General features: G+C 47.2%; 1 long non-coding RNA gene across 1 annotated transcript; it reads right to left on the bottom strand.

The window, feature by feature from the left end:
• Positions 1-3813: 3813 nt before the first annotated feature.
• On the bottom strand, positions 3814-7274 carry LOC140709453 (uncharacterized). Its single transcript, XR_012089915.1, has 2 exons — positions 7157-7274; positions 3814-4232 (listed from the first exon to the last, which is right to left on the bottom strand). It is a non-coding gene; the product is annotated as an uncharacterized lncRNA (long non-coding RNA).
• Between the last annotated feature and the right edge of the window lie 8245 nt (positions 7275-15519).

The following is a 15519-nucleotide window of genomic DNA, read 5'->3' as shown; positions in this document are numbered from 1 at the left end:
CTATTAAGGATAGGAAAATCAGGCCCAGCGCGGTGGCTCACACCTGTAATTCCAAAACTTTGGGAGGCTGAGGTGGGCGGATCATTTAAGGTCAGGAGTTTGAGACCAGCCTGGCCAACATGGTGAAACCCCGTCTATACTTTAAAAATGTAAAAATTAGCCAGGCATGGGGGCAGGTGCCTGTAATCCCAGCTACTCAGGAGGCTGAGGCAGGAGAATTGCTTGAACTCGGGAGGCAGAGGCTGCAATGAACAGATATCGCACCTCTGCGCTCTAGCCTGGGCGACAGAGTGAGACTCCGTCTCAAAAAACAAACAAACAAACAAACAAACAAAAAAAGGTTTATTTCTCAGGCTACACGGCCAACAAGGGAGTTCTTATTTTTGTCATTCAGGGACACAGGCTGATAGAGTACCCACCATCTCGAATACTGTCAGTCACCATACTAGCAGGAAAAAATAATAAGAGCTCTGCAGGGTTTCACAAAGGCAATTAATAGCTCCCACCCAGAAGTGACACCTGTCCCTTCAGCTGACAACTCATTTGCCAGAATTAATCACATCGCCCCACCCAACCACAAGGGGGCAAGAAAGAGCAATCCTTCTTTGGCCTAGAAATAGGAAAACTGGAAATATTTGCTGAACAGCATCAGTGTCCACCATAAGCACAAAGGAGAGCAGTCTAGACTCTGGGACATATTGGTAGTCACCCATCCATCTACCCCTTTTCTGGGTTGTCTAAGCTATTGCCTATGATAAAGTCAGAGCCCCAGAAAGCCAAGATACTGGACCCCAGCAGCTCAGCCAGCAGGAGGATGGCTTTTCTTCAGTGTAATGCCTTCAGCCTAAGGGCAAGAGATCATACAAGAAATGGTCATGGGCCGGGCACAGTGGCTCATGCCTGTAATCCCAGCACTTTGGGAGGCCGAGGCATTTGAGATCAGGAGTTTGGGACCAGCCTAGGCAACATGGCAAAACCTCGTCTCTACAAAAAAATACAAAAATTAGCTGGGCTTGGTGGTACACTCCTATTGTCCCAGCTACTCAGGAGGCTGAGGTGGGAAGATCACTTGAGCCAGGGAGGTTGAGGCTGCAGTAAGCCGAGATGACACCACTGCACTCCAGCCTGGGAGACAGAGCAGGACCCTGTCTCAAAAAAAAAAAAAAAAAAAAAAAAAGTGGAAAAGGCCATGAGAAGAGCTTTCCATTTGCTGCAAATCTCCATTTCTTCAATCACAAAACCACAATACCACTCATTCCTACAACTACTCTGTATATTGCTATCACCATTATTTCTTATTATAGAAAATTTGAAACATACACAAAAGTAAGGAGAATAGTATGATGAACTACTCCATCACCTGGCTTGGCCATTATCAAAATTCTGCCCTTCTTTTTTCATGGGTCCTCTCAGTCATGTTGGGTTTTACTGGAGTATTTGAAAGTAAATCCCAGATAGCCTATCATTTCACCTGTAAGACTCAATATGCATTTCTAACACACGATGACTTCTAAAAATAACCATAATTCCATTATCACACTTCTCCAACAAAATTAAACTAAATATTAGTCATCTAATACTTAGTTCATGATCATTTTTCCCTGAATGTCCAAAAAATAAAATTTTACAGCTGATTTGCTCAAACCAGAATCCAACTAAGGTCTACAAATTTGCAGTTGGTTAATTTGGGGGCTGAGGGTTTTTTTTGTTTTTTGTTTTTTTGTTTGTTTGTTCGTTTGTTTGTTTGTTGTTGTTTTTAACAGACAGGGTTTCACTATGTTTCCCAGGCTAGACTTTAATTCCTGGGTTCAAGTTATCCTCCTGCCTCAGCCTCCTGAGTAATTTTTTTTTTTTCCCCTGAGATGGAGTCTTGCTCTGTCACCTAGGTTAGAGTGCGGTGGCGCAATCTTGGCTCACTACAAGCTCCACCTCTCGGGTTCACGCCATTCTCCTGCTTCAGCCTCCCGAGTAGCTGGTACTACAGGTGCCCACCACCACACCCGGCTAATTTTTTTGTATTTTTAGTAGAGATGGAGTTTCACCGTGTTAGCCAGGATGGTCTCGATCTCCTGACCTAATGATCCACCTGCCTCGGGCTCCCAAAGTTCTGGGATTACAGGTGTGAGCCACCGCGCCCGGCCTGAGTAATTTTTTTTAAGTCTCTGTTAAGTTACAATACTTCTGCCCCCTTCGTTTTATCTACGCCATTGTATTTGTTTGTTCAAGAAACTAGGTCATTTTTTCCTGTCAAGTTTCCCACATTCTGGATTTGGCTGAGTGTACCCTTGCAAATGTCATTTAACATGTTCCTTTGTCCCCTGTGATTATATTTAGAAGTTTGATTAAATTCAAACAGGCATGGTGGCTCACACCTGTAATCCCAGCACTTTGGGAGACTGAGGTAGGCGGATCACCTGAGGTCAGGAGTTTGAGACCAGCCTAGCCAACATGGTGAAACCTCATGTCTGCTAAAAGTACAAAAAATTAGCCAGGCATGGTGTCAGGAGCCTGTAATCCCAGCTACTCAGGAGGCTGAGGCAGGAGAATCGCTTGAACCCAGGATGTGGAGGTTTTAGCGAGCCGAGATCACGCCAATGTACTCCAGCCTGGGCAACTGAGTGAGACTCCACCTCAAAACAAACAAACAAACAAACAAACAAATTCACATTCACTTTTTTTCTGGAAACATTCCGTAAGTGATACTGTATCCTCTTTCATCACATTAGGAGGCACCTGGTGACTGGTAGTTCTACTTTCTTTTTTTGTTTGGTTTTTGAGATGGAGTCTTGCTCTGTCACCCAGGCTGGAGTGCAGTGGCACGATCTTGGCTCACTGCAACCTTTGCCTCCCAGGCTCAAGTGATCCTGCTGCTTCAGCCTCCTGAGTAGCTGGGATGACAGGCATGTGCCACCACACCCAGCTAGTTTTTTTTTTTTTTTTTTTTAAACAGAGTTTTGCTCTGTTGCCCAGGCTGGAGTGCAGTGGCGCGATCTCGGCTCACTGCAAGCTCCACCTCCCGGGTTCATACCATTCTCCTGCCTCAGCCTCCTGAGTAGCTGGGACTACAGGCGCCTGCCACCACGCCCGGCTAATTTTTTTTTTTTTTTTTTTGTATTTTTGGTAGAGACGCGGTTTCACCATGTTAGCCTGGATGGTCTTGATCTCCTGACCTTGTGATCCACCCGCCTTGGCCTCCCAAAGTGCTGGGATTACAGGCCTGAGCCACTGAGCCCAGCCTTTTTTTTTTTTTTTTTGTAGAGACAAGGTCTCGCCATTGTTGCCCAGGCTGGTCTCAAGCTCCTGACCTCAAAACATCTTCCCGCCTTGGCCTCCTAAAATGTTGGGATTACAGCTGTGAGCCACCACGCCTGGGCCTTAATCTACTTTCAGTGATGTTGAGACTGATTGGTAAATTCAGAGTGTCTGTCCATTAATTATAAGGTTCTTCATTGTAGGTCAGGTGCGGTGGCTCACACCTGTAATCCCAGCACTTTGGGAGGTCAAGGTGGGAGGATCACCTGAGGTCAGGAGTTTGAGACCAGCCTGACCAACAAGGTGAAACCCCATCTCTACTAAAAATAAAAAAGTTAAAAAAATTAGCCTGGTGTGGTGGCGGGCGCCTGTAGTCCCAGCTACTCAGGAGGCTGAAACAAGAGAATTGTTTGAATCCGGGAGGTGGAGTTTGCAGTGAGCCGAGATTGGGCCACTGCACTCCAGCCTGGGAGACAGAGCAAGACTCCATCTCAAAAATAAATAAATAAAAGGTCTCCATTGTATTAGTTTCCGGTATCTGCTGTTACAAATTACCACAAATTTTGTTTTTAAAACAACATACATTTATTCTCTTACCATAGAGACATTTATTCTCTATCAGCCAGAAGTCCAAAATCTAGGTTTTCAATAACACAGTGGTACAACAACAACAACAACAACAACAACAACAACAAAAACCTAGGTTGTCTCCCTCTGGAGGTTGTGGGCAGATCCCTTCCTTGCCTCTTCCAACTTCTGTTCCTTGGCTTCCTTAGCTGCATCACTCCAATATCTGCCTTTGTGGTCATGTAGCCTCCTCCTCTTCATGCGTCTGTGTCTTTTCCTCTTCTATCTCTTGTAAGGACACACGTCATTGGATGTACCCCACCTGGCTAATCCAGGATGAACTCATTTCATGACCCTTAACTGAAGTTAAGGAATGAATTCACGTAATGAATTACATCAGCAAAGATCCTTTCCTGAAACAAGGTAACATTCACAGTTTTCAGGGATTCGGCCATGGACATATAATCTTTTTTTTCCTCTCTTTCTTTCTTTCTTTTTCTTTCTTTCTTTCTTTCTTTCTTTCTTTCTTTCTTTCTTTCTTTCTTTCTTTCTTTCTCTCTCTCTCTCTCTCTCTCTCTCTCTCTCTCTCTCTCTCTCTCTCTCTCTCTCTCTCTCTCTCTCCCCCCCCCTCTCTCTTTCTTTCTTTCTTTTTGACAGAGTTTTGCTCTTGTTGCCCAGGCTGGAGTGCAATGGTGCGATCTCAGCTCACCGCAACCTCCGCCTTCCGGGTTCAAGCAATGCTCCTGCCTCAGCCTCCTAAATAGCTGGGATTATAGGCAAGCACCACCACCCTGGCTAATTTTGTATTTTTAGTAGAGACAGGGTTTCTCCATGTTGGTCAGGCTGGTATCAAACTCCCTCAGGTGATCCTCCCATCTCAGCCTCCCACAGTGCTGGGATTACAGGCATGATCCACCGTGCCCAGCCTATGGACATATTTTCTTGTGGCCACCATTTGACCCCCTTCACCTATCAACCTTTTATCTGATGGCACTGATGATCATTGTCTAGATTCATTCATTCATTAGCAGTTGCAAAATGGAGATCGTCTAATTTTGTCATTCCTCCTCCTTCTTCTTCTTCTTCTTCTTCTTCTTCTTTTTTTTTTTTTTTTTTTTTTTTTTGAGATGGAGTCTTGTTCTGTCACCCAGGCTGGAGGTGCAGTGGCTTGATCTCGGCTCACTGCAACCTCTTCCTCCTGAGTTCAAGTGATTCTTCTGCCTCACCCTCCCTAGTAGCTGGGATTACAGCTGCGTGCCACCATGCCCAGCTAATTTTTGTATTTTTAGTAGAGAAGGGGTTCCACCACGTTGGCCAGGTCAGTGTCAAACTCCTGACCTCAAGTGATCTGCCCACCTCAGCCTCCCAAAGTGCTGGGATTACAGGCGTGACCCACTGTGCCAGGCCCACCTTCGTTTATTAGCTGTGAATCATCTATAAGAAAAACTGCTCTCAATAACTGCTTTGTTACTCTGACTTTTCACCCATTCAGGAAAGGTAGAATTAATGCTTGATTATCTCCCATTTGTCTTAGGTGGGCTAAGGAAGATCTACTTCCTAAAAGCAGATCTTGAGTCAGGAACGTAAGTAGTTTATTTGGTAAGTGATGCTTATAGGCACTGGGAGAGGAGTGGAGAAGTGGGACAGGAAAGAGAAGGGGGCCAGTTAGAGGCATGTATTAGAGCAAGTGGGCAAATGGTGTTAAATCCTGCTAGGAACCTCGGAGAAGTATAGAAGCTGCCTCAGAGAATCCTACCCAAGGGGCAAAGAAATAGGATATAATTGTCAACTCCCTCTCTGTTGGTTGAGACCTCATTCTGGGAGCATTAACTCTGTAGCATTCCTGGTTTGCCCTGAGCACAACATGCTCCCACAGCCAGAATAAATGCCTCCAGGCAGAGTCACAGATGTTCACAAAGATGCCTTCTCCTTTAGAGGTGAATGCTGAAGGATGTGGGTCACAGTACCATCCACGCTTTGCACTGCTAGGATCCATTCGTGCCTCTCATTCCATGAGTTCATTCTATCCTGTCTCTGATGCTTCAAGGTGGTGGCTGATTGTAATTTCTAACCCTTTTAAAAGAAAGTCTTAACAACAGGCTGAGTGTGGCGACTCATGCTTGTAATCCCAACACTTTTTGAGGCCAAGGTTGGGGGATCACTTAAAGCTAGGAGTTTGAGACCAGTCTGAGCAACAAAGCAAGACCTCTGTCTCTAAAAAATAATTTAAAAATTCACTAGGTATGGTGGCATGTGTCTGTAGTCCCAGCTACTAGGGAGGCTGATATGGAAAGATTTTTTGAGCCTAGTAGTTTGAGGCTGCAGTGAGCCATAATCATGCCACTGCACTCCAGCCTGGGTGACAGAGTGAGACCGCATCTGTTTTTTTAAAAAAATTGTACAACCGGTGGGTTAGTGGGACAAACCATAACCATTGCTGCAGTTGGTTCCAAGGCTGAAATCAACATTCAACATTTCCCTCCTCTACAGTTCATTCTGTTGGTCTGCAGGGCTTTCTCAGTGGAAAATCCAGGCCTTCATGCCTAAAGTTCTCTGCCTTACATTACCTTGCCCTTGCCAGGCCATCATTGGTACAACTGCCTGATCATCGGATAATGATGATGAAATATCTCTGCTTGCATAATTCCTTTCTTTGTGTACTGGCCAATTGGTATGAGATGCCCCAGATGATCCAGTGGCTGCTGTAGCCTTAGGTTTAGTAGTACCTTCACTGTGACCTCTGGGAGCTGCATCTGCCACTCCAAGAACCAGGGCTTCTAATCCCGCAGACCTTAAATATATAAAGACAGGAGGCACAAATTCCCCCAAATGAGTCACTAGGACTGATTCAGGTGACAGGGGTATTCCTTCTTCCATACCTTGGTTCCTGTACCCCTGATTTCTAGTTATCTGGCGTATAACACTATATAATGACCATTAGCTCAAAACATGTACTGCATTTTGCAGGACAGCACCCAAATCCCGGAGGGTCTTTTCCCCAAGCTGGCTTTAGATGTGCTGTAATGAGGCCATACTAATGTACTAGCAAGCTGGAAGATTCAAGGTGATGTGATATATTATAGCATAGAACCAATAGATCCTGTGGTTGTGTGTCCATTGTCACACTTCCTTCACTATAAAGTGGACACCCTTGGTTAGAGGTGAGACTATAAGGGATCTCATAAGGACAAATCATTGACTTTGGGCCCTTGATATTTGGTGCTGGCCAAGGCATTTAGTCAGGAAAGACAAATCCTTATCCCGAATATGCACTAATCCCAGTGAGGACATATTGCTCCTCCCCCAGATTGAAAGAGATACATTGAAATTAACATACCATCAGGCGGGCACAGTGACTCACACCTGTAATCCCAGCACTTTGGGAGGCTGAGGCAGGCACTCACTTGAGATCAGGAGTTGAAGACCAGCCTGGGCAGCATAGCAAAACCCCATATCTATTAAAAATACAAAAAAAGATATTGCCAGGTATAGGGGTGTGCACCTGTAATCCCAGCTACCCAGGAGGCTGAGGTGGGAGAACCACCTGAGCCTGGGAGGTCGAGGCCACAGGGAGCTGAGATCACACCACTGCACTCCAGCCTGGGCAACCAGAGTGAGACTCTGTTTCAAAAACAAACAAACAAACAAACAAACAAAAAACATACTATCAACTGCTTGGTTGATCTCCTTGAGGGCTGGTACCATGTTGAGGGGTCAGCATCTGTTTCTGCTGCAGACAGACCAAACATTCAGCAGTGGCAGTAGCTAGACGAGCCGTGATGAGAGGCCACCCATGCTGGTGGACCCTTGCATAGACTCCTGATCTACTGCCACAACTACTCCATTCATGGGCCCACCATGGAAGCCCTGACATGACAAAGGCTGGTTTATCCACTGGAGTCCTTCTGTTCCCTTAGCTATTCAATGCCCCCTCTTCAGTGAATGTTCTTTAATGGTACTGATATAAGACACAAAGTTTTATCACTTTTTGCTCACTCCTATAAGTCCATCCATATACCTCTTCCCCGGACATCCTTATCTCCAACCTTCCAATCTTGCTCTCTTCTGGCCCCTGACCAACCAATGAAGCCACTGCCACTGCTCAAGAATCCACGTGTATATACTTTCCTCAAGTCACCTCTCTCACTGCAGAGTAGACCACCAGTGTGCTGCTTGAAATGTCCTCCCTGGAGGATTTCCCCTCACATTGTCTTTCAAGGCCACCCCTGAGTGGGGCTGTAGTGTGGCAGCATCCAAGTTTAACTCATATCGATGGATCAGACAGACCCACCCATGAACCAGGCCTACATGTTTTCCTTCTCTAAAGCCTGGTTATAGGGAAATTCCCACAAGTCTACAGGGTGAGCTGAGAGAGGTACAGGAGCAACAGAGACAGGTAAAGTGGGATCTGGACTCCCTGCACTTGTAGCTTATTCATGCCCTCTGGACATGCTTACATCCAATTCTAAATGTACCATTTGTGTTGCTGCTGTGCCCATATGTCTTCATGACTTGGTGGGTCTGAAAATTCCCAGATCTTGATGGCAAGCAGAGACGAGAAAGGGAAGGAATCCAGTAAATGCTGCATAATGGAACAGGCTGTGGCCGTGGACAAATGAAATGCATGCCTGCTGGGGCGCTCTGGGAGCTGGTGTAGAACTTGCTACCGTTTTCCCACCTGAGAGATGAGGAGGCTGGGGTTTTAATTTACCAACTCCAGCTGGGCGCGGTGGCTTACGCCTGTAATCCTAGCACTTTGGGAGGCCGAGGTGGGCAGATCACCTGAGGTCAGGAGTTTGAGACTAGCCTGGCCAACCTGGTGAAACCCCATCTCTATTAAAAATATAAAAATTAGCCAGGTATGATGGCATGTGCCTGTAATCCCAGCTACTGGGGAGGCTGAGGCAGGAGAATCACTTGAACCCGGGAGGCTGAGGTTACAAAGCCGAGATCACATCACTGCACTCCAGCCTGGGTAACAGAGTGAAACTCTGTCTCAAATAATAATAATAATAATAATAACAATAATAATAATTTACCACCTCTCCACCTGTCACTTGTTGAGGGCTGGTCCCAGGGGCATTAACCTTCTGGCGCTTCTGACTTACTGTGCACTTAGGCCAAGCATTCCTCCACAGACACAAATATCCTTGGGCAGCAAACAGTCTTTGGTTTGTTGAGTGCTAAGAGAATATGGGTCAGGCCAGCAACAGGATGTGCTAGCCCCTGTTAATTTTCAAAACCTTGAATCGGTGCCCTATCAATGTCCAAAGGTGACCAGTGGTTTTATTTTTCAGTATAATTATGAACTCATGAACTTTTCTTGTATTTGATGTGTTTCAATCTCATACAGTCATTATTCATTTTAATGCTGAAACTGTTTCATCTTCGGCCAGTGGGAGTCTTCTCAAGTTGGCTACTGGGTCTTTTTAAAATGACCCTCACCTAACCTGAGTTGTATAACTGTAGCTTCCTTATTCTCTCTCTCTCTCTTTTTCTTTTTTGTTTTAGAGAGACAAGGTCTTGCTCTGTTACCCAGGCGAGAGTGCAGTGGCACCGTTCTAGCTCACTGCAGCCTCATACTGTGGACTCACCTGATTCTCCTGCCTCAGTCTCTCAAGAAGTTAGAACTACAGGCATGTGACACCATACCCAGCTGATCGATTCTTCCTTCCTTCCTTCCTTCCTTCCTTCCTTCTTTCCTTCCTTCCTTCCTTCCTTCCTTCCTTCCTTCCTTCCTTCCTTCCTTCCTTCCTTCCTTCTTTCTTCCCTCCCTCCCTCCCTCCCTTCCTCCCTCCCTCTCTCTCTCTCTCTCTTTCTTCTTTCTTTCTTTCTTTCTTTCTTTCTTTCTTTCTTTCTTTCTTTCTTTCTTTCTTTCTTTCTTTCTTTCTTTTCTTTCTTTTCTTTCTTTTCTTTGTCTTTTTCTTTTCTTTTCTTTCTCTTATTGGTACAGACCAAGTCTTGCTATGTGCCCAGGCTGGTCTCCAACTCCTGGATTCCAGCAATCTTCCTGCCTTGGCCTCCCAAAGTGTTGGGATTACAGATGTGAGCCACCCCACCCAGCCAAACTTCCTTATTCTCTAGTCTGTCAAGCTATCCTGGCCCAGACCTGGAATTTCACCAAAGAGTCCTTGTTCCTTTTAGTAGGAAGTGCTATGTGGAGATCACAATTGGGACACACAGGGGATTCATTGTTATTGGGTTGTCACTGCTTCTGAGCCTTTTCAGTGGCACGGGTTCATGCTGATAGTTCCAATTCAGATGAAGGATTAGCAGTATTTGCTGGGCATAGTGGCTTATGCCTGTAATCCCAGCACTTCGGGAGGCTGAGGTGGGCAGACCATCCTGGCCAATATGGTGAAACCCCGTCTCTACTAAAAATACAAAATTAGCTGGGCATGGTGGTGTACTCCTGTAGTTCCAGCTACTTCGGAGGCTGAAGCAGGAGAATCGCTTGAACCCAGGAGGTGGAGGCTGCAGTGAGCCAAGATTATACAACTGCACTCCAGCCTGGGCAACAGAGACTCTGTCTCAAAAAAAAAAAAAAAAAAAAGATTAGCAGTTTTTGCTTAAATTTCCTTCTCTTACAGTCAAAATCTTGGTTTCTAACACTATTAATATTACTAATTACTTATTCGCTTTATTATGATAAATAGTACGTTATAATAACTCTCAAAATAGGCTGGGCGCGGTGGCTCATGCCTGTAATCCCAGCACTTTGGGAGGCCGAGGCGGGCGGATCATGAGGTCAGGAGATCGAGACCATCCTGGCTAACATGGTGAAACCCTGTCTCCCGTCTCTACTAAAAATATAAAAAATTAGCCAGGCGTGGTGGCGGGTGCCTGCAGTCCCAGCTACTTGGGAGGCTGAGGCAGGAGAATGGTGTGAACCCTGGAGGCGGAGCATGCAGTGAGTTGAGATCACACCACTGCACTCCAGCCTGGATGACAGAGCAAGACTCCGTCTCAAAAAAGAAAAAAAAAATGTATATATGTGTGTGTGTGTGTGTGTGTGTGTATAACTCTCAAAATAATAATGCCAACATTAAAATTTATCCATGGCTCCTTTCACCCTTAGAGGGTTAGAGAGATATAGTCAAAATGCTGAGTTTTATAATCACTTGAAATAATTTTTTTTTTTTTTTTTTTTTTTTTGAAACAGAGTCTCACTCTGTCTTCCAGGCTGGAGTGCAGTGGCACAACCTTGGCTCACTGAGACTTCCGCCTCCCAGGTTCAAGGGATCCTCATGCCTCAGCTGCTCGAGTAACTGGGATTATAGGTGTGCACTACCACACCCAGCTATTTTTTGTATTTGTAGTAGAGATGGGGTTTCACCTTGTTGGCTAGGCTGGTCTTAAACTCCTGACCTCAGGTGATCCGCCCACCTCTGCCTCCCTAAGTGCTGGGATTACAGGCTTGAGCCTGGCCGAAAGAAAATTCTTCTATGTGGTTTTGCTCCAACTTCATATACAGTTAGGTACTTTTGTTATAGTTTGTTTTATATTTTTAGGGATTGCTTTATTTTTCTTCTTTTTAATTTAATCTAAAATTAATGTAAACTCTAATTAATTTTGTATTTTAATTATATAAAACATTTATATGGCTCCAACATCAAAACCATACAACAAGGGGTTATTACCATTTTACAGGTGAAGGAACTGAAGTGCAGAGAGATTAGTACCTGCCCCTACATCACAGAGAAATAAGTGGTCCTTCCCCATAGGAGGCTGGGAGAGGCACTACAGGCGGCCTTCTGGTGGGACCTCACGAGGTAGATTCAGATGTACTCGGGCTTCAGCCCTCCAATTCCTCCCACTATTCTTTGTGGAACAAGCTGATGGTCTTCTCTGAACACATGGGTTTGCAACCCTCAAAGCGCGGTCTGACCAGCTCATGGGGACGCTGGCTCCTGCTGGTGCAGCAGGGGGCTCTCTGATGATGCTGTTCAGCCTGTAGTTCCCATTGCTGTCTCCCTACTGTCCCACTTCCCCTCCCACTCCACACTCCACACTCCCTGTCTGTGGCAGCAGGAGCCCTCAGAGCCACACTTAGCCATTTCTGCCCCCCACCCCCTCCCGCCTGGGCTGGGGTCCTGTGCTTCCTGGCCTCTTTCAGAAGCTATCAAAGCCCCCATTCTCTGAACACAGCTGTGCCAGCATTCAGAGCCACATCCCCCTCTTCAGCTCTACTCCCACATGCCCATGGCACAAGACCCAGATGCTTGTGCAGGGCCTGGGAGAGGAACTCAGCTGCCTAGGCCCCCACCCCAAGTCTGGGAGAAAGGAGGCAGGTGTTCAAGGAGGTTGGCAGGACAGGCTTTCCCAGTAGCCACTGTGGAATAGAATCCAGTGAGGAAGGCCCAGGGCTAACACTGGAGATGGGGGGAACTCAGGGTACAGGAACATGGAGGGGATATTCTCTTTTCTGAACTTGGGTCATGGCCTCGGCTTTGGCATGGATGGGGGATGTTGGGGGTCTGGTGGAGGCAGGAGATTGATTGTTCTCATCCAGAGAGGCTGGAAAATTCCCCAGGGCCCAGGAGACTGGGAGGCAGCCAGCTGGGCTGCATGTGGGAGAGGGAGGAGAGCTGCCCATGCTCTCCCTCTCTCTCTCTTTCTTCTCTCCACCTCCCTCTTTCTCTCTGCCCTGATAGACATCTGGGGAGCCCTGGCAAGAACGTTGGCCTGGGAGACTTGATTTTTGGTCATGGTTCAGCCAATTCCATGCTGTGTGACTCTGGACAGTTGCTTGACCTCTTTGGGTCTCAGTTTCCATGTTCAGAAGATACTCAAGGTTACTGGAGAAATTTTTCTCCTGTTACTGAGACAGGAGGTTCTACTTGAAATTTGACTTTCATTCTTCCCACTGCCATTGATTCTGTTTGCTTTCAACCAGTCCCTGGGGATCTCTTTCTGAGATCTGGAAGGACTAGGCAGAGGGAGGTCTTGGTTCTTGCCTCCTCTCAGAAAGTGAATAGAAACAGGGGAAGACACATATGGCCAAGGGTCTGTAACTGTGAAGAGAGTCCCTGATCCGCAATTGCTGATTCAAACTGCAGGTTAGCCTTCAGTATACATTTTCTCAGCTGGAAATGTTGAAAAAGGCTCAGAGTGCCCATTTCCTCCCCTGATAAATCCTCTGCAAAGGATTCTGCTCCCAAATAGTGAGCCCTCCAGGAGAGTGGTCCTCTGACCTCCTGGCCAGGAGATCTGGGCAGATTAGGTTGCTGGGTGTGTGCGCATGTGTATGTGACTGGGAAAGGAAAAGAACTAGATTTTGCTGAGCCCAAGTCATGGGCCAGGGGTTTCCCTTGCCCAGTTCAGGTACAGTAGATATTGCCCAGTGCAGTATATATTATTCAGCCCCTTGTTCAGAAAAGAGAGCTTCAGAGGAGGAACAGGGCCCTTTCTGAGGTTTGCCACTGCAAATGACAAAACAGGAATTTGACCTCAGTGCCTGTGATGCCAGAGTCCTCATTTGTGCAATAGCAGCTGTCTGTTCTCTTACCACGTCTGGTCTCCCACCAGGGATCTGCCTTTTGGAACAGACTGTCTGATACCAGCCCTTGTCCAGACCCAGGTGCTGCTGGCCTCAGTCAAGGGTGGACTCCCCCAGGGCACCGAAGTGAGTGCCAACCCTTCTGGTCATGAGGAGAGGTGGTAAGGAAGGTCACTTTCTCTGCCTTCCCTGGTCACAGCCAGGTTTCCCTGAGGCAAGAACTGTGGTTACATCTGAGCCACCACTGGGATTAAATTTCAGCCGCTTGGTTGCCTGGCTCAGCCTGGCTGGCCTCAAGCCCTGTAGAGCCAGTGTGGAGATAGGCTGGACACACGCATCCATGCTGAGACTGTCCTGAGGAAGGGGGATTTTCTTGCAACTCTGAGATGCAACATCTTAAGGGAGCAAAAGGACATCCTAAGGCTGCCCAGACCTGTCCCTAAAGGCCTTCTCAGATCCCCTCTTTCTACTAGAATAATTGGAACTGCATTTCCAGACCTCGAGCAGTTCCTGGTCCACAGTTGGAATTCAATTCAACTCATATTTGTTTAACGAAGTAAATAGATTGAGATCCCTTCCTTCCCAGACTCTCCTAAGCACCTTCCTCTGTTCCCTTCAGTCTTGCATCCCTTTCTGGGGCATTTTTCTTTTCTTTTCTTTTCTTTTTCTTTTTTTTATTTTTTTGAGACGGAGTCTTGCTCTATTACCCAGGATGTAATGCAGGGGTACGATCTCGGCTCACTGCAACCTCCGCTTCTCAGGTTCAAGCAATCCTTCCTGCCTCAGCCTCCCGAGTAACTGGGATTACAGGTGCCCACCACCACACTAGGCCAATTTTTGTATTTGTTTAGTAGAGATGGGGTTTCACCATGTTTGCTAGGCTGGTCTTGAACTCCTGACTTCAGGTGATCCGTCCGCCTTGGCCTTCCAATGCTGGGATTATAGGCATGAGCCACCGCACCCGGCCTGCATTTTTCTCGGTAAGGAAATTTACCATCCACCCCTCCCTACCCCCCAGGTCTTCTTGTCCTGTTCCTACAGTAGATGGGTCTCTGAGAAGGGGCCAGAATCTTCCCTTTAGATCCTCAAAGATTTGGAGTGGGTTTTATTTGTGAGCTTCTCAAAGCCCTTTGAAACCAAGTCCATAGCGCTGGGAGTGAAAGCCAGGCAGTGGTGAGTGGGGGCGCTGGCACATTCAGTGGGGAGCAGTCCAGAGTTCCCAAGAGGGACCTAGGGTGCAGTCTAGATGGAAGGCTGGGGATCTGCCTTGAGGCTGCATTTGCATTGAGCGCACCTCACTTTACTTGGGGTATTTTGAAGATGCTGTGGAGATTATGGGGATCAAAGCCCTCCAAAGCTATCCTTGGTGCCAGTATTGGTATCCAGGGGAGGGAATCTAGGCATCTGGCTGTCCTGCCCACTGTCCATGCCAGGGGCTTTGCCTACAGTCCCAGGAGGGAGGAGGGAAAAGCAGAGAGCCTGGGAAAGGAGAGGGAAGCAGAGAGGCCCTGGAGCTGGGGGAAAGGAGGGTCATTGGTATTCTGGGCACTGAGGAGTTCCTGGCTGGGCAGCACTCAAGGCCCACCCCCTGGCATCAGGCTGCACATTCAGCATCCACAGCCCTGGCCAGTAGGCCTTCTGGGCTCCCAGCAACGCCTGCATTTTGCACATTGGTTTGCATGACTGGTAATGTCCCTTCACAGTGCCACCCGCACCCCACCCCCACCTCAGGTCTAGAGATTTCCTGACTTGCTTTGCTTAACCCATGATTCTGCTGTCTAACCTCCATCCTTCCAGCTGCAAAGTCAGCTCCTCCTCTGTGCAGGGAGTGGGAGCACTACAGGAGCCAAAGCCCAATCATAGCTGCCTCCAGGGAGGTAGCTACGGTCATTTGCACTCCATTCTACCTCCAGAAAAGAGCTTCCCATTTTTATTAGGAAGGGTGCCTCTTTTCAGGAGCAAAGCCCCCATTCTCCCTTCATCCACTTCCTACAGTCTAATTGAATCCCTCCTCCTTCTTTGACCAACGAGAAGTCCCTCTGGTTGTCCAACTTCCACCTCTCCAGCTGCAACATCGTCATCCTCTAGCTCAGCGAACGCTCCCTCCCCGCCCCTCCTGCGCCCCCCCCCCCCCAACAAGCCCTCGGCTTCTCATCCGCTGAACGATGTCCTACTTCGCTCGTCCTTGCTTTCGCCGCTGC

Source organism: Chlorocebus sabaeus, chromosome 20 (genome assembly GCF_047675955.1).
Source record: "Chlorocebus sabaeus isolate Y175 chromosome 20, mChlSab1.0.hap1, whole genome shotgun sequence".
Lineage (NCBI taxonomy): Eukaryota > Metazoa > Chordata > Mammalia > Primates > Cercopithecidae > Chlorocebus > Chlorocebus sabaeus.
This window is presented reverse-complemented; position numbering and strand designations above follow the sequence as displayed.